Below are 27,308 nucleotides of genomic sequence, written 5' to 3' on the forward strand. Positions count from 1 at the left end.
TCGATAATTTTTTTGGCTTTTGATATCAGCAATGTGCTTATTGTTTTAAAATTATTATACTTCCTTTTAGTTTCATTATTTTGGATTATTATTTGTGGTGTAATTTTTGGCTCTTTCCAGCAAATCTCTCAATTTTCAGTGTAAATTTAAACTCCATTTATGGCATGATTTAAATTATTGTCTTTTTTTGGTTATAGAATTTTTTCTTTCTCTCTCTGCTTCTTTCTCCTTCCTTCCTTCCTTCCTTCCTTCCTTCCTTCCTTCCTTCTTTCCTTCTTTCCTTCCTTCTTGCTTTCTTTCTTTCTTCTCAAGATGTATAGTCTTCTCTAAGAACCAGAGCTCTTTCTGACTCTGTACAAAAAAAGGAGGTATGTAGAGGATGCTATAATTCCATAAATTTTAGACAAAACTAAAAAAATTCATAGCTTTTATAAAGGGCTATGTTCTATATAAAATTTAAACAATTGACCAGCTGGTAGGAAGTGGAACTTCTCAAATTCCTTTCCCCAGCTTTTATTACAGAAATTTTTGGGAAGCTGGAATTATTTTGATTATCCTAAGAGGAGTGATAAATGTTCTTAAGATTTAATTTTCAAGGAATTGAAATTGTTAGATTCACATTTGAAGTTATGTTTGTCTTCTTTTTCAAAGGTAGAATCCATGGCCTATTTCTCTGTATGGGTGCTAGGATGTGGGTGTGGCTTATCTTTCACCTGCTGATGAGTAAATAAAAAATGCATGAGAAATTATTGTTGCCTCCTCCTCTCTTTTCCCTTCCCTTTTGAAAATTCTAGTTAGAAGTCACATGAGTTTTCTGCTTGCCTATTCATTCTTTCACTTCATTTCAAATTTAGTACTTGAAACTAACCACACTTATTAAAGCAAAACCACCGGTCAGATAATGTCATTCTCTCCAGACTGTCTCAATCTGTTGTAAAGGAAAGAGTTAAGGCAGAAAAGCACATGAAATAGCCTTGTGAAAACTCAGCAATCTTTGGATAAAATCTTAATAAATGTGAAGTCTACAAATTTTAAAATTTGTTTTATTCAAAAACATTTTTTACAGTGTTTTCTTTCTATACATTTTTTTTTAGAAGTTTAAAGCTTTTGGAAATGAATAGTATTTCTGAGAATTATGCAAGTGTCACAGTTTTGTTCTTTTTGTTAAGAGTCTTTTAATAAGGAGGTTGAGTTTACTGAGAATATAAATTTTGTTCAACTCTAACTCATTCATTAATTCAACACATATTTGTTCAGTGCTTGGTAATTTTAGGGGCCTGGGAGTAGAACCATGGTGAAATCAAAGTCTCCTTTCCTTCATGGATCTAACTCCACAGAGATTGGATTTGGGTGTTAGTGATGTCACTGGGGGGATGAGAAGGTGCAGATTCATTACCACCTTTTACTTCCAGCTCTTTGGGCTCACACACTACATAGTTTCGACGATCATGTGATTATCCATGTCATAATATTATTAGTTTGTCTACACATACATATACACACACAATAATATTAAATGAGTGCCAAAACCAAATATCATTTATCTATCATCTTTATTTTTGGAGGTAAGATGGTGGCTAGTACATGATAAGTACTTAATGAACGTTCATTGAAAATTAAGGGGCTAGAACCAAAAAACTTCATTGGAAAGATTAATCACTACTATTTAAATTTTGTTTTGCACACCATTTGCCCTCTACATTTTAGTTTAAGCTTCATTTCAGTTCAGGTTTAAAGACCAAAGGTGTGTGGCAGCAATGCTCAGTGCAGAGAACCACTGCCAGAGCATCAGCTGAGCTGAGACAGATGTAATGGATCATGGCCTTGAGGAAGCAGATGAACACAGAAGAACTCGGTGTAATGAGAATCTGCAGAGCATAACGTCAGCAACATGCATTGGATACAAGCTGCAAGAAATGAAGAAGCAGTAAGAGATGCTGGGAAAAATCCCTCTTTATAGCAGTTTTATGATAACTTTGCTCTTGATTTAAGTTTTAAATTTTGAAAGGAATATTTTTAAAGGGACTAATTGCAAACAATTCTGCCTATTGACATTTATCTTTAAGAATTATTCCTACTTAGAATTCTTTTAAAAAATTATTCTGTCTATGCAGGTTACAAAGCCTGCTATTGTTACTTGCACTTTATTTACAGATAGCTTCAGAAATTCATCTTGTAAAACATTAAGAGATAGAAGAACATAGACAATAAATATACATTTTCCAATACTTTAAGGCCAAAACAGATGAAATATGTTCGGAATTATTTGTATTTGCTCTCTTCTTTTGTTGAAGAAGATATATTTCTAATTGTGGCTAAGGTTGAATAGAATTTACATTTTATTTCCTAAATGTGTAGTTTTAAAAATTATTAATTTACCATTGTTTGTTAAAGAAAGTACTTTCTGTCTCTTGGTAGATAAATTTTCTTCACACTAACAATAAAAACCACTTCAAATTATGTAAGAATTATGTAAGAAGCTATACCAGAGTTTTTCTTTAAATACAAATGTTAAACACAAATTATTTAAGAAACCTTGAATGAAAAGTACTGTTAAATTTCTCCATCAACAAAAATGTCCTTTTTATATATATTTATATGAAATTTATATATATTTATATGTACATTATATATTTATATAAAATTATATATTATACATAAATTATATAAAATATATAAAAAATTACATATATAATTGTATATAAATATATATGATTTATATGTAAAGATATATAATTTATATATAAATATATAAACAATATATATTTTTATATTATATATAAATATGTATATATTTTTTCAAGTAAGGAGAAAATAAAGAGGAAAGTAGATATGAAGAGGAAAGGCCAGCTAATGAATGTATATAGAAAACCCAACAAGCAAGATAACACAACATTTAATAACTAGAAAGAAGGATTAATATAAGAAGAGCATATAGGAATTTAACAATGAACAAAGGAAAGGAAGGAAGGAAGGAAAAGAAAGGAAGAAAGGAAGAAAGGAAGAAAGGAAGAAAGGAAGAAAGAAAGAAAGAAAGAAAGAAAGAAAGAAAGAAAGAAAGAAAGAAAGAAAGAAAGAAGGAAGGAAGGAAGGAAGGAAGGAAGGAAGGAAGGAAGGAAGGAAGGAAGGAAGGAAGGAAGGAGAGAGAAAGAAAAGAAAAGAGAAAAGAAAAGAAAGAAAGAAAGGAAAGAAAGAAATGAAAGAAAGGAAGGAAGGAGAGGGGAAAGGGAGAAAATCTTTGCTACAATTATTCATAACCTCAATAATTTTCAGGATGCAGTACGTTCCTTATTTGAAACGGTCCTATTTGAATCTGTGGATCATTCCATCTCTTAAAACTTTAAAATTGGCTTAGCTAACACAAAGTCATTGAGTTACATCTAAAAAGACTTTCCCTTTCTGGGTTCTGATGTGTCTGACATGTTTATCACATCAGTTTTCTTCAATAACTCTTCTTCTCTTTTCACTCTGTATAATTTATGGTCATATGGTCTTGGTATCCCATTACAAATAAATCCAGTGACAATCCTTAAATTCATGTCTGCCACTGTGGCATCACAAAAGTAGTTCTTTTTGGCCATGATCATCAAAATATTACATGCAGGTGCAGTTTAACTCCACTACACACATTTTCACAGGTACCATTTTGATTCAGGTACTCAACTTTCCTTATCTGGAATCCTTCCTTATGATTCTCCTCATTTTCATGTTTTCCAATCAAAAAAATATTTTTAAGATCCGTCCAATTTATCCTACAACCACTTTCAGTCTTTTGGTGTATTGTCATTATTTCCAGAATAAACTCAATTTTTGTAGCATAGTATATAAAATCTCCATTAAAAATTTGTGACTCTTTTTCTAATCTTAGTTCCTATAATTTCTTGCACTATTCTACTCTTTTTCATTCTCTAACTTTATCGGACAAGTTACAGTTCTGTGAAAGAAAAAAATGCAAAAGAAAAACTAATGATCTTTTTCATAATGAAGAAATTAACCTCCTTAGAACTTCCACATGATAGTTTATGTAACCATGGATGTTCAACAATTTGTCATTTTAAGAATTGTAAATTAATTAAATCCTGCACTTTGAACCTATTTAATGATTCAGAACCTATTTAATGATTTGAACCTATTTAATGAGAAAGCATACTTAGAAAGCAATAGTGTGTCAGGGGAATTAAGTAAATTCGTATGTCTCTGTTAACATAGTTGAGTAATACTATTTCCTCTTATTGGGAACTGCAGAGAATACAAATCATGACCTCTCTTTCAGGGTTTATTCTGATTCTAGCGATTAATATGTTAGAACATAGAATAAAAGGGAATTCTTTATATTAGTAAGAGTTTCCACTGAATTATTTGCAAAATTGTAAATAGAGGTATTATATATTATTGTATAAACATTTAATTATAAAATACAGGTCACTGTTTATGCTGTACTTTCCTAAAATAACATCCATTAAAAATACAATACTGATTCTATAATAAAACTTGCTTCCGTTAATGAGTTGACCAACTTTGTAATCGCAAAATTGTCAGAGAAATTGAGTAAAAATTCCCAGAAGAGATTATGAAAACATGAATGTTTTTTCATCTCCCATAGCATTTTAAATATTACAAGCCATTTCTCTTTCAAATAAAAGTGAAAATATTATGAAATGCTTAAAGAAAGTATGGCAAAGTATAATCTAAAAGATGTGCTTACCTCATGCTGAGGGAATGCTGAGGTAACTATAAAAACTTTTGCTTTTTTTAAAAATAATTTTTTTAGGTTATCAATCTACTCCTGGTTTGAGTATTGTAGAATTATTTCATCATTTTATATGATTTTTCACACTTACACTGTCATTTAACTAAGTATAAGGGCCTGAGTCCTATTCTTTTGCCTTTACATCCATGACAAACTAAATTGGTTTACTAATGTTCCCTGGAGAAGGCAAAAAAGAAGGGACTTGTTTTACTCATAATATCCCAACAATATATAACTCAAGGCAACTATTAATTTCATTTTTTTATTTTGATTTTTCTTCCTTTTCCAATGCCAACTTCCAAGGTAATCATATGCATAAATAATACTTGTTACAAATATTAAGATTCTCAAAAAAATATTATCTATAAAATTATGAATGCTAAATATTCAAAAAATAAATCTAGAATAGCCATAATCAGAGATATCTGCTTGAAAAGATCTCCACTTTCAAATGTTGATCCAAAATATTCATTGAATGCCAGCATAGAATATGTTAGAATATTTAATGTAGCAATCATATTGCATTCAAAGAAACTTCTGACCTTTAGAATTTAGCCGGCCAGAACTTGAAGACTGCTTTTACACTCAAGCTAATAAAAGTTTTTGAAGAAAACATTGTGAATTTTATATTTTTAGAGCTGAGAAAAAAATTCTGGAAATAATGTGATTTATTTTAATAACTAAAAACATTGAAAGATTTTAATATTGAGTATTCTTATTAACACAAATGGCTTATAATCCTTTGGGTATATCCCCAGTAATGGGATGGTTGGGTCAAATGGTATTTCTGGTTCTAGATCCTTGAGGAATCACCACACTGTCTTCCGCAGTTGTTGAACTAGTTTACAGTCCCACCAACAGTATAAAAGTGTTCCTATTTCTCCCCATCCTCTCCAACACCTGTTATTTCCTGACTTTTTAATGATCACCATTCTAACTGGTTTGAGATGGTATCTCATTGTGGTTTTGATTGCATTTCTCTGATGGCCAGTGATGATGAGCATTTTTTCATGTGTCTGTTGGCTGCACAAATATCTTCTTTTGAGAAGTGTCTGTTCATATATTTGCCCACTTTTTGATGGGGTTGTTTATTTTTTTCTTGTAAATTTGTTTGTGTTCTTTGTAGGTTCTGGATGTTAGCCCTTTGTCAGATGAGTAGATTGCAAAAATTTTCTCCCATTCTGTAGGTTGCCTGTTCACTCTGATGGTAGTTTCTTTTGCTGTGCAGAAGCTCTTTAGTTTAATTAGATCTCATTTGTCAATTTTGGGTTTTGTTTACATTGCTTTTGGTGTTTTAGACATGAAGTCCTTGCCCATGCCTATGTCCTGAATGGTATTGCCTAGGTTTTCTTTTAGGGTTTTATGGTTTTAGGTCTAACATTTAAGTCTCTAATTCGTCTTAAATTAATTTTCGTATAAGGAGTAAGGAAGGGATCCAGTTTCAGCTTTCTACTTATGGCTAGCCAGTTTTCCGGCACCATTTATTAAATAGGGAATCCTTTCACCATTTCTTGTTTTTGTCAGGTTTGACAAAGATGAGATGATTACAGATGTGTGTTATTATTTCTGAGGGCTCTGTTCTGTTCCATTGGTCTATATCTCTGTGTTGATACCAGTACCATGTTTTTTGGTTACTGTAGCCTTGTAGCATAGTTTGAAGTCAGGTAGCATGATGTCTCCAGCTTTGTTCTTTTGACTTCGGTTTGTCTTGGCAATGCAGGCTCTTTTTTGATTCCATATGAAATTTAAAGTAGTTTTTTTCCAGTTCTGTGAAGAAAACCATTGGTAGCTTAATGGGGATGGCATTGAATTTATAAATTACTTTGGGCAGTATGGCCATTTTCACAAAATTGATTCTTCCTATCCATGAGCAAGGAATGTTTTTCCATTTGTTTGTGTCCTCTTTTATTTCACTGAGCAGTGGTTTGTAGTTTTCCTTGAAGAGGTCTTTCACATCAATGGTAAGTTGGATTCCTAGTTATTTTATTCTCTTCGAAGCAATTGTGAATGGAAGTTCATTCATGATTTGGCTCTCTGTTTGTCTGTTATTGGTGCATAAGAATGCTTGCGATTTTTGCACATTGATTTTGTATCCTGAGACTTTGCTGAAGTTGCTTATCAGCTTGAGGAGATTTTGGGTTGAGATGATGGGGTTTTCTAAATAGACAATCATGTCATCTGCAAACAGGGACAATTTGACTTCTTCTTTTCCCAATTGAATACCCTTTATTTCTTTCTCTTGCCTGATTGCCCTAGCCAGAACTTCCAACACTATGTTGAATAGGAGTGGTGAGAGAGGGCATCCCTGTCTTGTGCCAGTTGTCAAAGGGAATTTTTCCAGTTTTTGCCCATTCAGTATGATATTGGCTGTGGGTTTGTCATAAATAGCTCTTATTATTTTGAGATACGTTCCATCAATACCGAATTTATTGAGAGTTTTTAGCATGAAGGGCTGTTGAATTTTGTGAAAGGCCTTTTCTGCATCTATTGAGATAATCATGTGGTTTTTGTCTTTGGTTCTGTTTATATGCTGGCTTACGTTTATTGATTTGCATATATTGAACCAGCCTTGCATCTCAGGGATGAAACCCATTTGATCATGGTGGATAAGCTTTTTGATGTGCTGCTGGATTCAGTTTGCCAGTATGTTATTGAGGATTTTTGCATTGATGTTCATCAGGGATATTGGTCTAAAATTCTGTTTTTTCTATTTATAAAATAGTTTTGTGAAAAACTAAAGTATAAGTTATAGATAAAATAGGGGTCCTTTCAGAATTACAAATCAAGAATAATGAAAAAAATTAAAGTTGAAATTTTATATTCACTTATTTATTTTGCTGGTATGTTTTTTAAAGCAATTGTTTATGTGTCGATATGCCCAGATTTGGTGAGTGAATATTTCTTTAAGCTGGTTCTTGTGCCTTTATACGAAAATATTGATAGTAAATTGTTTTGTCTTGTTTTGTTTTTCCTGGTACGACAAGAAGTCCTGGGCTTACTATGTAACATTCATGTCCACAACTGCTATCAGCCACTTCCCCAAAGAGCCCTGGCTTATTTTCATACAGGAGCAATACTTGGAAGCCAAATTCTGGCCCGTCTGAGTGCCTGTTCATTGCTCACTAGGTGGACAGACAAGAGTTAAAATTATACAGACATGCACATTTATCCACAAACCCAGACACCTAGATCTGGTCAAAGATTTGGAGTATGAAAACGAGCTGATGAGTAATATTTAAATTTTGACTTTTTATCAGCATTTTCTAGCATGGCTACTTCTTATAATTTTTATGTAAGAAAGGCACATTTTGTATTGTAATGTAATCATCTGTGATGATTACATTTACATTATCTATCTCTAATCATTTTGTATTTAAATACCTATAAACACAAGGAAAGCTGAAATTCATTTTTTTAGTTACATTAAATCTCATAAACAATTCACAACTACCTTTTAAGATTGATGTTACTTCAGTTCAAGAGTAAAATACAATCTCTTATTCAAATAGAAACCATGTGTAACATAAAAGGCTAAAAAATCTGATTAATCGCTAGCCCTGAATTCATAGGTTAATATTTATGGCTTAGGCCTGAACTAGTTCTTAGATATGAGGTATCGATTGAGTGATAAATGATAAACTAAAAACTTTAGGAGAAATTTGGGAGTATAGCCAAGACTTTCAAGCACAAATATTTGCTAGGCACTGTGCTTCTATATATCACTTAAATGTACTCTTAAGAATTCCAGCTGCTAAGCATTTTGCTGTTTTACAGGAAAAGAAACAGTATTCAGCAGATTAAAATCTATTTAAATATTAGCATGGTAGCTTAATGGAGATGTCATTGAATCTATAAATTACCTTGGGTGGTGTGGCCATTTTCATGATATTGATTCTTCCTATCCATGAGCATGGAATGTTCTTCCATTTGTTTGTGTCCTCTTTTATTTCCTTGAGCAGTGGTTTGTAGTTATCCTTGAAGAGGTCCTTCACATCCCTTGTAAGTTGTATTCCTAGGTATTTTATTCTCTTTGAAGCAATTGTGAATGGGAGTTCACTCATGATTTGGCTCTCTGTTTGTCTATTATTGGTGTATAAGAATGCTTGTGATTTTTGCACATTGATTTTATATCCTGAGACTGCTGAAGTTGCTTATCAGCTTAAGGAGATTTTGGGCTGAGACGATGGGGTTTTCTAAATATACAATCATGTCATCTGCAAACAGGGACAATTTGACTTCTTCTTTTCCTAACTGAATACCCTTTATTTCTTTCTCTTGCCTGATTGCCCCAGCCAGAACTTCCAACACTATGTTGAATAGGAGTGGTGAGAGAGGGCATCCCTGTCTTGTGCCAGTTTTCAAAGGGAATGATTCCAGTTTTTGCCCATTCAGTATGATATTGGCTGTGGGTTTGTCATAAACAGATTGGATTAAGAAAATGTGGCACATATACACCATGGAATACTAAATACTATGCAGCCATAAAAAAGGATGAGTTAATATCCTTTGTAGGGACGTGGATGCAGCTGGAAACCATCATTCTCTGCAAACTATCACAAGAACGGAAAACCAAACACCACATGTTCTCACTCATAGATGGGATTGAACAGTGAGAACACTTGGACACAGGAAGGGGAACATCACACACTGGGGCCTGTGGTGAGGTGCGGGGAAAGGGGAGGGATAGCATTAGGAGATATACCTAATGTAAATGACGAGTTAACGGGTGCAGTACACCAACATGGCACATGTATACATAGGTAACAAACCTGCACGTTGTGCACATGTACCCTAGAACATAAAGTATAATAAAAAAATCCAAAAAAAAAAAAAGAATCCAACCCACCCTCAAAGTCATATTGAAATAGTGTTTACTTCCTGTTAAAAAATAAAATAAATAAATAATTATTAGTATGACCTGAAAACTTCCCACGTCTATTTAATTGAGATTTAATATGTAAACTTTAAAAAATTGTTATTGATAATACATAAACACAAATAAATAGTATTGATTTGTTACTAAGTGTTTTTACAATAATTTTCTGAAACTATTTTTTTTAATTTTTATTTTATTTTAAGCTTCCAGGTACATGTGCGGGATATGCAAGTTTCTTACATGGGTAAATGTGTGCCATGGTGATTTGCTACACTTGTTGACCCCTCACCTAAGTATTAAGCCCCCCATGCATTAGCTATTTTTCCTGATTTTCTCTTTCCCCCCAAGAATCCCCTTCCCTTTACAGGACCCAGTGTGTGTTGTTCCCTTCCCTGGGTCCATGTGTTCTCATTGTTCAGCTCCCTCTTATGAATGAGAACATGTGGCGTTTGGTTTTCTGTTCCTGTGTTAGTTTGCTGAGGATAATTACTTGCAGTTCCATGTCCTTGCATGTCCCTGCAAAGGACATTATCTCATTCTGGTACAATAAGAAGTCCTGGGCTCACTATATAATGTTAATGTTCCGTAAATGAAATCAGACACTTCTGATGTGTGCATAGTATCCCATGGTGTATATGTACTCCATTTTCTTTATCCAGTCTATCATTGGTGGGCATTTGGGTTGATTCCATGTCTTTGCTATTATGCATAGTGCTGCAATGAACATACCGTGCATGTGTCTCCATAATAGAATGATTTATATTCCTTTGGGTATATACCCAGTAATATGATTGCTGGGTCAAATAGTACTACTCTAGTTGCATCATAGAGATTCTTTGTTCTCATTAGTTTCAAAGAACTTCTTGATTTTTGCCTTAATCTCACTATATACTCAGGAGTCATTCAGGAGCAGGTTGTTCAATTACTGTGTGATTGTGTGGTTTTGAGTGAGTTTCTTAATCTTGAGTTCTGATTTAACTGTGCTGTGGTCTGAGAGGTTGTTTGTTATGATTTCAGTTCTTTTGCATTTGCTGAGTGTTTTTACTTCCAGTTATGTGATCAATTTTAGAATAAGTGCCATGTGGTGCCAAGAAGAAGGTGTATTTTGTTGTTTTTGGGTGGAGAGTTCTGTAGATACCTGTCAGGCCCACTTGATGCAGAGCTGAGTTCAAGTCCTGAATATCTTGCTAATATTCTGTCTCATTGATCTGTCTAATATTGACAGTGGGATGTTAAAGTCACCAACTATTATTGTTTAGAAGTCTCAGTCTCTTTGTAGGTCTGTAAGATACTTGTTTTATGAATCTGGGTGTTCTTGTATTGGATGCTTACATATTGAGGATAGTTAGCTCTTGTTGAATTGAATCTTTTACCGTTATGTAATGCCCTTCTTTTTCTTGTTTAATCTTTGTTGGTTTAAAATCTGTTTTGCCAGAAACTAGGATTGCAACCCCTTTTTTCTGCTTTCCATTTGCTTGATACAGTTTCCTGCATCCCTATATTTGGAACCTGTGTGTGTCTTTGCACATGAGTTGGGTCTCTCTTGAATATAGCACATTGATTGGTCTTGACTCTATCCAGCTTGCCACGTGTCTTCTAATTTGGGCATTTAGCCCATTTATATTTAAGGTTAATATTGTGTGTGAATTTGATCCTGTCATCATGATACTGGCTGGTTATTTGGAAGACTTGTTGATGTAGTTGCTTTATAGTGTCATTTGTCTGTGTGCATCAGTGTGCTTTTGTAGTGGCTGATAAAGGATTTTCCTTTCTATATTCAGTGCTTCCTTTAGGAGCTCTTGCAAGGTAGGCTTGGTGGTGGCAAATTCTCAGCATTTGCTTGTGTGAAAAGGATTTTATTTCTCCTTTGTTCATAAATCTTAGTTTTGCCAGATATGAAATTCTGGGTTGGGAATTATTTTCTTTAGGAATGTTGAATATTGGCCCTGATCTCTTCTGGATTGTAGGGTTTTTGCTGATAGGTTCACTGTTGGTCTGATGGGCTTCCTTCTGTAGGTGACCTGGCTTTACTCTCTAGCTGCCCTTAACATTTTTCCCTTGGTTTTGACCTTGGAAAATCTGATGATTGTGTGTCTTGGGGTTGATTTTTCCATGATTTCTACTGTTTCTCTGGATTTCCTGAATTTGAATGTTGCCCTGCCTTGCCAGGTTGGGGACGTTCTCCTGGATGATATCCTGAAGTATGTTTTCCAAATTGGTTCCATTTTCTCCATCTCTTTCAGGTACCCCAATCAGTCATAGGTTCAATCTTTTTACATAATCCCACAGTTCTCGGAGGTTTTATTCATACATTTTCATTCTATTTTTCTCAAATTTTGTCTCCCTGTCTTATTTCATCAAGATAGTCTTCAAGCTCTGAAATTCTTTCCTCTGATTGGTCTATTCAGCTATTGATACTTGTGATTACATTGTGAAGTTCTTATGTTGCGTTTTTCAGCTCCAGTTAGGTTATGTTCCTCTCTAAACTGGTCATTCTGGCTAACAACTCCTATAATATTTTATTATCGTTCTTAGCTTCTCTATAGAGAAGATTGGGAAGAGTTCTGATTTGTATGTTTTTAACTTGAATATGCACATGTGACATTCAAATGAAATTACCATGAAGGCAATTGGCAATATGTGTAGAGTATATAGACATTAAGAATACTCACATGTAAATCTTCAGCCAGCATAGATGTACAAATATGTAAACTCGATTCACTAACTTCTTGTCATTATGGCACAAATAATTAACATTTGGTTGCACCTCTCCCTCCAAACAAATAACACTGTTAGATAAACAGAAAGATAGAAAAGAACAACTAAGCAAATATTGATGAGTCCTGAAGCAATACAAATATTTCCATGCTCAACAAATGGAATAGAAACACATAGTGGGAGAGATGGCTGAAAAATGAATATTGGCATGTGCTGGATTACAGTTTCTAAAGCAAGACATGGATAAAGAGGAATAAAAATAAGCCCAAAGAGACAATGACCTGATCCTGTATTATCAACTGAAACCAGACTTCCTGGTCTTGAAGTGGGACTGAAAAAAGATACTGCCAAACTTTCTAAGGATCAAGGAATAGTGAGTTTACGGCACACCTTTGCGAAGCAGAATGTAGCCATATGATCTGCTATATTTGTCCTTGGATGTGAAGAAAATAAACCTCACACACACACAAGAAGAAAAAGAAAGAGGAAGGAATGAAGGAAAGCTGTGACATGATCTCAGCTCACTGAAACCTCTACCTCCCGAGTTCAAGCAATTCTCCTGCCTCAGCCTCCGAGTAGCTGGGACTACAGGCATCTGCCACCATGCCTGGCTAATTTTTGTATTTTTAGTGGAACAGGGTTTCACCATGTTGGCCAGGCTGGTCTCGAACTCCTGACCTCGTGATCCACCTGCCTAGGCTTCCCAAAGTGCTAGGATTACAGGCGTGAGCCACCGCGCCTGGCCCTATTCAATTTCTTTAACACAACCCTTGGGGATTTTTGGCACCACTCTCTCTAGGAGGTGTTTTCATTTTTATCTACCCATTCCCTTGAGAGGTCTATGAATAGCTACAGGGGCCATAACATTTGCCTCATCAAATTCTGAATCACTTTACCATTTGTGAGATGGGAAATACTCTTCATGATACTAATGAAATCACAAAAATGATTCATTAATAGAAATATATTTCTATTAATTATAAAATTAAATGTGAATTCAAAAAAAGTGTCTCACATTTTAAATCTCATTTATTTATTTCAGTGTCACCTAAGGATCTTTTCTGTATACAACATGCCTTTGCAGGTTATGTCTTCTTGTTATTGAGAAAAATTCTCATCAAGTCCCATGTTAAGAATAAACATGTATGGTTTTGCTTTCCTGTCTACAGAGTTGAAATGGACACTACACAATTCAAGACGAGTTTTGTCTATGGCCATACCACTCTGAATGCATCCAATCTTGTCAAAACAGAGTTTTTCTGCTATCTCTATTTTATCCTAAGAATTGTATGCATTTCCTGTACACCTTACACCAATTTTTTATTTATTTTTTTTTTTTGAGATGGAGTCTCCCTCTGTAGCCCAAGCTGGAGTGCAGTGGCGCAGTCTCGACTCACAGCAACCCCCGCCTCCCAGGTTCAAGTGATTCTCCTGCCTCAGCCTCCCCAGTAGTTGGGATTACAGGCATGTACCACCACACCCAGCTAATATTTTTGTATTTTTAGTAGAGATGGGGTTTCACCAAGTTGGCCAGGCTGGTCTCAAACTCCTGACCTCAGGTAGATCCACCCACCTCGGCGTCCCAAAGTGCTGGGATTACAGGTGTGAGCCACCATGCCCAGCCCCTTACATCAAATTTTAAAAAATTTTTAGTAGGATAAGAAAGTAAAAGAAAAAGAAAGTAGTATCTATCTCACTGAAACAGATATTAGTTAGGTTGAGAAACAGGATGGCTTTTCATGTGGAGTTTAAAATGCTCTTTTCCTATTAAGTTCATATTGTTTTGAAATATCTACGTCTTCAGTTTTCTTTTCTAATTACAAAGCAATATCACCCTTCAAATATCTATTTAAAAATAGGTTAATTTCTAAAATGTTAAATTTATCATCTCTATTATCTTTTAAATAAATAACTCTTTAAGTCATTGATTCAATACTTTAAAACAGGGAAAAATACACACACGATCTTGATCAGAATTGGACTTAACAACCATTTCATAAAGGCATATTAATAAAATATTTATGAATATGAAATCTACTCTTCAATAATTAACATTGGTCTCTTTTAAAATATCAGAGCATTGGATCCAGGTTGATTCATAAATGAATGAATTGTTGCTTTTTACAAGTGAGTCACTGGTATATTTGAATGAGAATATTCCTCAAATGGACTCTAGTGACCTTAAATGCTCACTAAAAATATGAGTAATTTAATCATTTCTAAGAGAAAGTCCATTACAATGCCAAGATAGAAGCCACAAAGAAGTTTATGTCAGGATAATACATGTCTTAAATTGAACATGAACATCCTGAAAGTTAATACAGTCAATGGAGCAATTATGTAATGTTCTCGGTTGGAATGATAATCAGGTCTCCATTTACATTTTTCTAAAAGCTAGCATAAAATATGCACGGTATTTACCAGTGTCCTTAATTGGTTCCAGAAAGTCTCTTGGAAGTCTCCCTCCATCTGGATCACTTGTTTTTAGGCAGATACTTTCCGTAGTTTATTGTAATAGTATCAATTAATATATGAATGAATAGGAGATACATTATACATTGATAATTATATGACATATTCAAAAAAATAAGTGAAGTCTTTAAGCATGTTATTCTCTCCAAGGGAATAAACAAAAATTAAAATTAATTAACATCAATTTTTAGGCATATTATGAACTTTTATATTTTTTTTATAAAAATATAAAAAAATAAGCTTAGTTTCATATTGTAAATAATTTGGACTTTTATCCCACTAATCATCAAGACGGCAATTTCTTCTTCCTAACTAGAAATCTTCTATCCAACATTTGAAAAGGGTGATAGTAATAGAATAAGGATAATAGTAATATCTAGATCATAGGATTTTCATGGGGATTAAATGAAAGAATGAACACACAGCGCTCAATTAAGGTTTTCTCTTAGATTCAGAAGTTTTTCACACTTTTTGCACTTAAGACTAAATTCACAATTATAGTCCCATTTGCCCAGATGAGACTCAGTTTAATCCTCTTGTTCTGGAATTCTCTCTAATAAGAGAGAATGGATCTTTATACTTCCCAACAGTAACAGCAGCCAACACTGCACAAGGTAATACTAAGAACCAAATGGTTACACCTGTGTATACAATGCAGTGATGTTACAAGGAGTGGAACTCTGAAATTATTAATCTTAGAGTTTATATAGGTATGGAAATAACTGCCACTCTTCCCCTCTGAAAAAAAGACAGAGCAATTATTTTTACTATGGAATGTAAGCAAATCCTTTCTTAGGGATTGGGAGACTTGTCTCTATCCCAGGACATGGGCATTTGGCAACAGAAGAGATGAGAAAGTAGCATTACTCTTTGAATGAGATCAGTATTGGCCCTATCATAAAATATTGGCTCCAAGTTTAATACGTGCAAAATATAAAGAGCAAATGTTTCAAGCAGAAAGGGGTATTTTCAAAAGAGTTCCAATTGGTATGATAAGTGAACAAATAAAAGCTTTAGGATAACCGGAGTAGCTTTTTTATTTTATTTTTCTGCACAGTGCATATACAGATGTACTGTATATGTGGCTCTGGATCTGGATGTCACATATAAGGATCTGGATATCACATATAAATCGATATGGACATGGATATCACATGGATAATGGTTGGTTTTGCTCAGTTATTGTTTTTCCACTAATTTTCAGTGCCACCTGTGTCATATATCTGGTTGTCATATATTTGGACTTCTTTCAATACACCATATATTCTGTTTACAAGATCAATTGCTTGTTTCACACTCATATTATACTTTTTAATTACTATAAATTTATTGTATATCCACAACTAGATTATCTCACCCAACTTTTGTTCCTTAAAATATTTTGGCTATTGTTTTCCATTCACTTTTCAAAACACATTTTTGAATTAATTAAGAAGCTTCATCCTGCTGAGCCTTATCTAAAATCTCATAAATTTTATAAATTAATTTAAAAAAATGTATTTTCTTCTTTTGAACATATTAATCTCAATTATGATCATCTTTAAATATCTATAAATAATTTTTAAATTATTTTCTCGCCAGTAGTCTTACACATATTATTTACTTGTATTGCTGGATATTCTATGGTCTTAGTCCATATTATAAATAGTCCTATTTAAAATACTTGTTTTCTAATTGCTTCTGGCATACAAAAGTAATTAAATTTTTCATATTAATTTTACATTGAAATAAATTAATAAACTTTCTTATTTATTCTAACATTTTATTTGTAGGTTAAATGAAATCATCTAAGGAGAGATTTACATTATTCATAATAATGACAAGTTTGCTGTTTTCTTTTGTATTCTCACACCTTTACCTCTTTTGAATAAGACCACCAGTATATTGTTGCATAGAAGCATTGATTTTGTTCCCATTTAAGAATTATTCTAATGTTCCAACATTTAGAATTAGATTATTGTAGAATTTGGTGTATACATTTCATCCATTCCAGAATTTGACCTCTATTTATGGTTTGACAATAATTTTTATTATAACTGGTTGAATTGTATCAAATGTTTTCTCTGCCTGGGCTCAGGAGTTCGAGACCAGCCTGGGCAACACGGTGAAACCTTGTCTCTACTAAAATACAAAAGAAATTAGCCAGGCATGGTGGCTGGCATGTGCCTGTATCCCTGGTGCTCTGGAGACTGAGGCAGGAGAATTGCTTGAACCCGAGAGGCGGAGGTTGCAGCGAGCCGAGATCGCACCACTGCACTCCACCCTTGTGACATAGCGAGACTCTGTCAAGGAAGGAAAGAAAGAAGGAAGGAAGGAAGGAAGGAGGGAAGGAAGGAAGGACTTTTTAATAATTTCTCCTAATTTGAGAAATGTTCTGGTTATGAAACTAAAATTGTTCAGTCAGAAATTGAGAAGCATCTGAGATGTTACCCATTTGATATATATCTTCTGAATCAGGTTGGATCTTTATACTTCCCAACAGTAACAGCAGCCAACACTGCACAGGGTAATACTAAGAACCAAATGGTTACACCTGTGTATACAATGCAGTGATATCACAAGGAGTGGAACTCTGAAATTATTAATCTCAGAGTTTATACAGGTATGGAAATATCTGCCCCTCTTCCCCTCTGAAAAAAAGACAGAGCAATTATTTTTACTATGGAATGTAAGCAAATCCTTTCTTAGGGATTGGGAGACTTGTCTCTATCCCAGGACATGGGCATTTGGCAACAGAAGAGATGAGAAAGTAGCATTACTCTTTGAATGAGATCAGTATCGGCCCTATCATAAAATATTGGCTCCAAGTTTAATATGTGCAAAATATAAAGAGCAAACGTTTCAGGCAGAAAGGGGTATTTTCTGCCTTTATAGAATGCTTATTTGTGTTGCTTAGAATGTTAGGACCCTGTAGGAACAGTAGAAAAATATAGCTAGGTAGGTAGGTAGGTAGACAGACAGACAGACAGATTAGATAGATAGATAGATAGATAGATAGATAGATAGATAGATAGATAGATAGATAGATAGATAGATGCATGGATGGATGGATGGATAGATAGATAGATAGATAGATAGATAGATAGATAGATAGATAGATAGATAGATAGATAGATAGATGCATGGATGGATGGATGGATGGATGGATAGATAGATAGATAGATAGATAGATAGATAGATAGATAGATAGATAGATAGATAGATAGATGGATGGATGGATGCATGGATGGATGGATAGATAGATAGATAGATCCAGGAAGAATCATCTTCTAATAGAAATCTGCCTCCTAAAGGCAGAAAGTAGAACCTAATTTGGACCAAGGCAGGGACATGCAACTTAAACTCTGCCATCAGAGGCATCCAGATTGTATTTTATCTAGGATAAAAAACATGTAGAATTAGATGCTACTCATAATCGACTCCTGGCATAGCAGGTAGAGCTTTGTAGAGGAACGTCCGACTTTTAGAGGCTCTTTACAGGTACAGAGCTCCTATTGTTAGTGGTCCACACTCAGAATTTCACTGTACACTGGGATCACAGCAGCAGGCAGTCTTATTGTTGAATCCAATTTTCTAACTTGGTTGCAGACTCTATACTTTAAAAGATTAACAGTTTGAGTACAAAGTTTTAGCTGTATACATCCTATCAAGTTGTAAATTTTGTTTCCTAAATAATGTATTTTTTCTCATTTTGTTTACTGAATATATAAATGACTGACCAACTATGTTTAAATATCCAAGAAATGTAGTAGCTTAGCCAATTACATTAATATGTAAATTAATATTTGACAATTATGTTTTAAAAATATCTTTGAGATCTATTATTAGGTTCCTTAGTATTTGGGATATGTTCTTGATAAATTGTTGTTCCAGTGCAGAAATCTTTATCCTTTAAAATTTTTGAAGTGCTTCTAATTGTGTCTGATAGTTATTAACATTCCCCAGCTTTCTTTTGACTTAGGTTTATCCTTTTCAATATTGTCATAAAAACTTGCTATGCCATGTTTATATATATATAGTGTGTGTGTGTGTATGTGTGTGTGTATATATATGGTGTATATATATATGTGTGTGTGTGTATATGTGTGTATGTGTGTCTATATAAATGTGTGTGTGTATATATATATTTTTTCTTTTTGGGGGGATATGGAGTCTTGCTCTGTTGCCCAGACTGGACTGCAGTGGCATAATCTTGGCTCACTGCAACCTCCGCCTCCTGTGTTCAAGCGATTCTCATACCTCAGCCTTCCAAGTAGCAGGGATTACAAGCATCCACCACGACTCCTGGCTAAGTTTTCATAGTTTTGGTAGAGACAGGGTTTCACTATGTCAGCCAGGCTGGTCTCGAACTCCTGACCTCAGGTGATCTGCCCACCTTGGCCTCCCAAAGTGTTGGGACTACAGGCATGAGCCACCACGCCTGACCCCAATTCATTTTTTATTCCATGATCTTCATGATCTTGTTGAGAATCTATCTTTCTGTCTATGTATTATCTTTTAATAATTATGTCTTTTACCTCTGGTGAATTTTTTATTTTTTTTAATTTATTTTTATTTTTATTTTTATTGAGACGGAGTCTCGCTCTGTCGCCCAGGCTGGAGTGCAGTGGCCGGATCTCAGCTCACTGCAAGCTCCGCCTCCCGGGTTCACGCCATTCTCCTGCCTCAGCCTCCTGAGTAGCTGGGACTACAGGTGCCCGCCACCACGCTCGGTTAATTTTTTGTACTTTTAGTAGAGACGGGGTTTCACCGTGTTAGCCAGGATGGTCTCGATCTCCTGACCTCGTAATCCACCCGCCTTGGACCCCCAAAGTGCTGGGATTACAGGCGTGAGCCACTGCGCCCGGCCAATTTTGTTATATGAATATTTTGGATATAATTGTGCAATTTATGTTTCTTCTTATTCTTATAGTTAATTGCTAATCCCATGTCTTTCAATATGTTTATGTTATATGGCTTTGTTTGTGGGAATGTTTCAAAGCCTGTATTTTGGGTGTTTACACCAAAGAGGTTTTGCTTCTACTGCTGTCAGATGCTTCAGGCTATGTACCATCTTACCATAAATGTCTACGCTGGAGTTACCCTGTCTTTGAAGGCAATGTAAATTTGAACACTGGGTTATGATAGGCCAAAGTTCATTAATTATCAGAGAGCCTTATTGTTGTTGTTATCATTAGTTCATTTTCAATCAAGTTTGAAGGAGACATATTCCTTTATTTTTTATACTTGCTGGTGAATGGAATCATTCTAGCTACTTTTTCCTGTGTGCAGTTTAGTACTGTGTTTATTCAGGAGTCTTATTTATAGCCCATCATCTTGCAGAGTCCAGAGTCTTATTTCCTGTCACATAGGTGCTAATACATAAGTCTCTTTGTTCCTACTGTGTCCACAGCAGGTAAAACGTCATCATCTGCATACCATTCTGTTTGTCAGGTTTTTTTTTTCTTTTAAGTTCTTGAGTAATGTCTCCTTTATTTTTGAAGACTGGGTTTATATATGCATAGCTAGCAATAGTCAAATTTTGTTATTTGCAGTATTTATGCTCTATAACATTGTGGCAAACAAGACATTAGCAAACACTAAATCATTACTTGCAAAGAAAATATGGGGTTAATTTGTTGTGAGCCTCTGGTCACAAGATTTTCGTCAGCTGATCACTATGTAATCTTGTTTGATGTGTGTTTCTGTGTTGAGACACCCTACTTAAGATGTGTTGCTGATTTATTAACATTGAACTCTCATGAGCCAACAGCACCAAAACGCATGCCTGAACAAACCTTACCTAACACACATAACATCAAACGTTTGCAGGTCCCACATCTGTGAATTCAACCTACTGTGAATTGAAAATATTAGGGTAAAAACAATAATACAAGAAAAATAATGCAATTAAAAATATGGTATAACAACTACTTTCATAGCATTTGCACTATATTACTTATTGTAAGTAACCTAGAGATGATTTGAAGTATATAGGAGGATATGCCTAGCTTGTATACAAATACTACGCCATTTTATGTAAGAAACTTGAGCATCCCCAGATTTGGGTATTCCAAGGGGTCCTGGAACCAATCTCCTGTGTCAAATGAGCTTGACTATATTTTTCTCTGTAAGACACATCATAGCCTTCTTGTTCTTGGGAACAATAGACAGAGCTTTTAGCAATATTCTGGGGTGTGGGAGGCATTTTAAGCAGCCATATCACCAACAAAGAGCACCAAATAGACTGTGAAAAAGATCCTTGTTTATAGCATGAAAAATGAAATAACAAAGTAGAGCATTACTTTGTTTAACCTCAACTGGGAGCATGCACATTGAGAGAATGAATTTTTTTTATTCTGTGCATCTTAAAAAAAAAAACCAGGAAAGCATGAGTGAGTATGGGTTTTCGAGATTACATATAAATTTAATGCATCTTGGAGAAGTTGCAAATATGGAATTCACAAATAATGGGGTTTGATGTAGACATACAGATGTAGGTATGTAATATACTGGTATTTTAAATTAGTAATAATGAATGCCACAGTGTCAGAAATAATTAAACATGTGGTTTGTATTTTCAATAAAATATATCCAGTCCTGATAAAGACATTATAACTCTCATATATTGCTGTTAGAGTAAGTTGGTGTAATTTTCTGGAAAGTAATTTGGCAACATATGATAACAATTTTTAAAGATTTATAAAGATTAATTTAGTAATTATCCTCCTGGTAAGCCAATCTTACCAAATTCCAAGAAATGAAAATAAAATTTATATACAGCTGACCCTTGAACAACATAGATTTGCACTTCAAGGGTCCACTTATCCATGAATTTTCTTCAGCTTCTGCCACCCCAGCTACAGCAAAACCAGCCCTTCCTCTCTCCCTTTCTCCTACTTAGCTCACTCAATGTGAAGCTATGTCCAACAAGGATAATGACCTTTATGATGATCCACTTCAAGTTAATGAAGAGTAAATGTATTTTCTCCTTCTTATGATTTTCTTAGTGACAATTTCTTTTCTCTAGTTTATTTACGAATACAGTATATTATGCATATAACATACAAAGTATGTATTAATCAATTGTTAATATTATCAGTAGGGCTTCTGGTCATAACTTGACTATTACTAGTTTAGTGTTTGGAGATTTAAAATGTATACACAGATTTTCAACTTTGTTGGGTTAAGCATCCCAAACCTTTGCATTTTTCAAGGGTCAACTGTATGTACATCATTACTGTAGCGCTAAAATTACGCTATGAAGTTTGGGAAGCAATAAAATGTCCATCTGTAAGATAATGCTTACATAAATCATATTTATTCATGTAAACATTGTTGAGTAGGTATCACAGATTCTTTGAAAGTAGTTTAAATTTATTAATATGGGAAGCTTTTTCTGATATAAAGTTAGGACATAAAGTAACATGAGTATAATGTTATATATAATTGATCTCAGTTGTGTATATACTTTATAGGAACTAAATAAAATATTTGTAATAATTGTATACAGGAGTATGTTTTCTGTACTATTAATTTGTTTTTACCGTAAGTATTTCTTTACTAATTAGACAAAGTTAATGGATAAAATGGAGTATAGAATTGCTACCAGGATAATAATGTTTAGATATTTCTTAAAGTCCTTGTTGATAATGATAGTTTTTGTGATAATAGAAATTGAGGTATGTGCTCAATATCAATCAGTGTAAAATAAAAACACTTGTGAGATCGATGTGGGAAATAAATGTAGAAAGAATTGCACATGGGGAATATTTTCTCTCCCATTTTATCTCATTTATACTATAACTGCAAAATCTCAAAGTACCTTCAGAGATACACAATGTGTTGAAGTTGTACAAAGTATTTTTAAATGAATTCTTTATACAAATAAAGAAATCCAATGTTCTTGCTTTCTGTGCATGCTAAAATTCTGAAAAACAACATATTAATTTTACATAGTATATTTTAAAAGAAATAATTTTGACATATTGTTTGTGTGCAAGAAAATATACATTTCAACAAAGGCGCCTAAGCATTATTAATAAGTTATTCAGAAAACAATTACAGATCACCTCTGAATTGGTATAGTTGAATAAATATATATCAATTGTCTTTAATTTTTTATAGTTTTCATGTTAAACAGACAATACTCACAAAACTGTTGTGGGAAAATCTGCTATTACTTTAGTGATCTAAACAAGACTTCACAAGAAGAAAGGAATTAGTTGTTTACAGATTTTAAAAGTATTTACTTTGTATGTTACTTTATGCTTTAATAAGTTATGGTTTGTTAAGAGGTCTTAAACAAAGTAAATGGCCAATAAATATTTTATTTCTGTGAATATCCTGCCAGGTACCAACACAGTTCTCTCTATGAAAATTGATTCCCTGAGGAAATCACTCTGCCTGCAGACATAAAATTAATTAGTGCTGAATTTCACTTTTATGACAATGTTTGCTATTAAAGTGTAGAAAAAAACGTTGCCAAAAATTATGAAGAAAGATATTTTTAAGAATTGAGAAAAGAAGTGAAGGAAAAGTAAAATACGTATCAAAAGTCAATTAACATAGAATTTAAAAATTAAAATATTTTTGAAGAATACGTCAGTTTTTCCTTGAATATTTCTAATAATTTCTGTTATTTCTTTATATATTTAATAGCTTTAAGTCCTACAAATGCTGTCAGATATTTAAAAATTGTAGTTTATAAAAGATAGCATATTTTTATAAATAGAATAGGTAGGTATGTGACAAAAAACAACTTTAAAACAGCAAACTTACTTGAAAGACATAAAACTGAAATTTTATTATTTTGAAGCTCTCTAAATTACTTTTATATTTTGTGTTTAAAATGTTTCTTTCTTCATCTTATTTTTCTAGTTAACAATATGTTAAAATTACTTAATGAAAAGTAAATACCCATAAGTCAAAAAAAAAAACCCACAATCATTTATAGATCATTTATAGATCAATTCAAAATAGTGATATAGGTATATCAAAAGTAATTAAACATTAGTAATATAATAAGTATTCAAATTTATAAGTAACATAAGTAATTCAAAATTAGTGAACAGAGATGACAGTTTTATAAATTAACTTGAAAAGATTGTTGATGTTGGCAAAAGAAACAATAATTTCTATTATTTCCAAACATACTTAATGTTTAGTCTGAAGGCTTCCCTGCCTTTTTGATGAGTAATATCTTTCTTGTAAAAATACTACCGTTCTTCTTTAGGACATAGTTAACTGCAAAATTACCTTATTTGCCATTCTCTGTTTTAAAAAATATTATTAGTGTCTAATAAGAAATAAATCACCCCAAATTTATATCTACATCTAAATACATGGAGATTATTTTTTTAATATGGCTATTTTTTCCTTGAGTGTTATTTTCTGAATATAAGTGATCTCGCACCAGAGATACTATAAATTTATTAGCAAGATTTCCCAGAGACATTGGCCATTTTACCCATCTGTGTGTGACTTTGACATTGCCAATTATATCTTGGTTGGAAAATATCACCATAGTTGAACACATATCATTAACAGAAAATGTGCAAATTATTCAGACTGTGTTTATGAACAACACATTTTGACTTAAGCTTTCCAAACTTTTGCCACTATTTCTTGTGGTTCCAATTTATTTCCCTTTTTGGATTGTGATATTAGGAGATGGAGAATGTATAGATATGTTTCTATCCACGCATCCGGCTTATGACGCTCAAAGCTCTCATTACAATCTTTTCTTACAATGTCAGGTCACTTTGGGCCCCAGAAGCGGGCCTCAGAAAACAGAATTTCTCTTTCTGACTTTCTCCAGTCCTCCTTTTACCTGCTCCTTTCTCTCCAAAGGGTAGAAATCTTCCCCTACCTTTGTAGCTTGGAGCTGGCCATAAAAAAAGTTCTCTAACCTACCTTGTTTGATCACAGGTCGTGTGAGCTGTGTTTCAGAGGAGGTCCTGCCCCACACCGTGGAGAAAGGATTGCTGCACAGAGGCCAAGAGGAAACCTCCGCAGACAGACCTTGCTGGATTTTCCCACTCAGCCTGCGGCTAGTAGATTATATCCCTTTGTCCAATTGCATTGGTACACAGTTCATGCTTCAGTCCTGCCTACTGAATGCAATTTCCATAGAAGGCCCAAGAGCACAGAGTTTGAAGAGCTTCCAGAAAACAACACGTGGAGGTTCCTGGAGGGTAGCACGCCCAGACAGAACATGGAAGCTTTGTGCACCTTCCCTCATACATTTCCCTATGCATCTCTTCATCTCTACCCTTTGTAATATCGTTCATAATAAAGCCGTTTCCTGGAGTTCAGTGAGCTGCTCTAACAAGTTTATCAAACCCAAGGAGGGGGTTGTGGAAATACCAACTTACAGGCGGTTGGTTAGAAGCACGAGTTAAACAATCTGGGGCTTGGGATTGATATTGGAAGCGGGAGCAGTCTTGTGTGACTCAGCCTGTGGAATCTGATGCTATCCCCAGAGGGACAGAGTCAGAAGAGAAATGGAGGGCACTAAGCTAGTGTTGGCTGAATAATTGCTTGCCTGCTTGCTTGCTGGTAGGGAGAGATCCCTACACATCTGGTCATATCAATCTTCTGTGTTGATTGCTGTGATGTGAGAGCAGAGGGAAAACAGTTGGAGTTTTTTTTTTTTTCCTAACAGTAGTATAAAACATATTCAAAATACAATAAAAATATTGCTGAGTTAATATAGTCTTTTCAATGATATGTTTTGTTTGACTTGTCATATCTTGTATGCCACAGCACAAATTTTCCGTCATCATACTAAAGCTCTTAACATGGTTTTATAACTTCTCCTGGGGTTATAAAAAATGTAAGCTCAATTAACTTTTTATTTCATTGCTGATGTTATTAACAATGCCAGATGAATTTTGCTGTCCACAACATTGAGCAATCGTATAGCTTTGCCAAAGACAAATGTTATGTGTAATTTGAAGGTCAGGGAAAGTGATACGATTGTTTCCAAGAAGCACTTAATATCACTTTAGCTTTAATCATCTTGTCTGAGAGTGAAAACTTAAGAAGTTTAAAGGAATCAGTTTTAGAGATAAGAAGGCTCAGTGTGTTTTGAGAAGAGGCATATCACTGTTACATTTACATGATGCTGAATTGTCTTGAGATGAAGCCGCTTGGAAAATGAAGTAGATGTATTACGTTCTTTATTTCTGCATTTTACTGCTGTTAAGAAAATAAAACATGCCTATTTCTGAAGTTTTCTTCAATAATAAGTAGTAGTGTCAACAGAGTCCAGAACACCATAAATATCTAATGAAAAATTTTCTCCACTCGAGAGAGAATACTTACAGTTATTTCTAATTTTCTATGTTTTCTATAATTTTATCTCTCCTAATCGAGGCTATCCAATTATGTTGATTAATTGGCATGATTGTTGGCATAATAATTTAGAATATTTCATAGTTTCTATGAGTTTAAAATAATTTAAGGCAGCTCAGCATTTTACTGCCTCTTATATGCAATACACTTATTACAATTTGAGATGTATTTGATGATTTAAAAAATAAAGTTAGTTACAATATTATCTGTGGTATGAGATAGTAATTTATCTTTTTAATAAGGAAGTAAAAGGAGAGTGCTACTGTGACCTCTAACTTGGGGGGAGTGAAAACAGAATATGCAGCAACACCAAAAATAAGAAATTTCTACTGAATCTTCATTCAATAAGGTTGTTGTGTAATTCATCTTATTACTTTGAGACCCAGCATTTTAGGTACAAACATAACTAGGCATTTCTATTTCCCTTAAATATATTCAGTGATTCTGTTTATTTTGAGACTAAAATGTGGTTTTACATATTAGGAATATCAGAAACCAAAGTTTGAATGAAATGCAGACGCAAACTACAAGTAGTATCAGGGATTCTCTATCATGTAATGTTGATTACCTCTACAGCTCTTTAACTCTGAGGAAAATATATGTGCTATTTCTGATGTTGTAGCTCTCCTTTCTTTAAGCTCTTTCTAACTGATCTATAGCTCATAACAGCCCTTGTCAGACTGTACTAGTTATACAGATATTTGTCTTTCCAAAGTACTCAGAATTTTGCTTGTGAATTATACTTTCACTATTCTGTAGTCTTATTCATTGTTCCTACTGTGTGAATCCAGAAAGCTATGCAGTTCGAATGCTTCACATGGCAATATACCACTTTCTTCCGAAAGTGAGTATTACTGAATTTCTGATACAGCTGACACTAAAGCTTTCCTTGATTATGTAATACAAGAAAAAGGAGAAGTTGAGTCTTACCTGACATTTTTTCCTCATTACTTAAAAGTCTTTTCCTATTGTAACTATCCATGCCACACTATTAAATCTCACTTTCAACATTACTGATAGTAATTTTGGTTCCTTAACTTAGAATGCTAAGAAGACAAATGTAGGCTTAGTTGAAAATAAGTGAAAGAAGATCAATATACATTTTGAAGTACAGTTAACTTGAGCATATCTTTCCTATTCATCTCACTGAATTTG

General features: G+C 33.9%; 1 long non-coding RNA gene across 1 annotated transcript; it reads right to left on the minus strand.

The window, feature by feature from the left end:
- Window positions 1-1,557: 1,557 nt before the first annotated feature.
- On the minus strand, window positions 1,558-25,332 carry LOC114676718 (uncharacterized). The gene is made up of 3 exons (XR_003727771.2): window positions 24,711-25,332; window positions 12,299-12,415; window positions 1,558-1,907 (listed from the first exon to the last, which is right to left on the minus strand). It is a non-coding gene; the product is annotated as an uncharacterized LOC114676718 (long non-coding RNA).
- Window positions 25,333-27,308: the final 1,976 nt, after the last annotated feature.

The sequence above is a fragment of the Macaca mulatta genome, chromosome 3, assembly GCF_049350105.2.
Source record: "Macaca mulatta isolate MMU2019108-1 chromosome 3, T2T-MMU8v2.0, whole genome shotgun sequence".
Lineage (NCBI taxonomy): Eukaryota > Metazoa > Chordata > Mammalia > Primates > Cercopithecidae > Macaca > Macaca mulatta.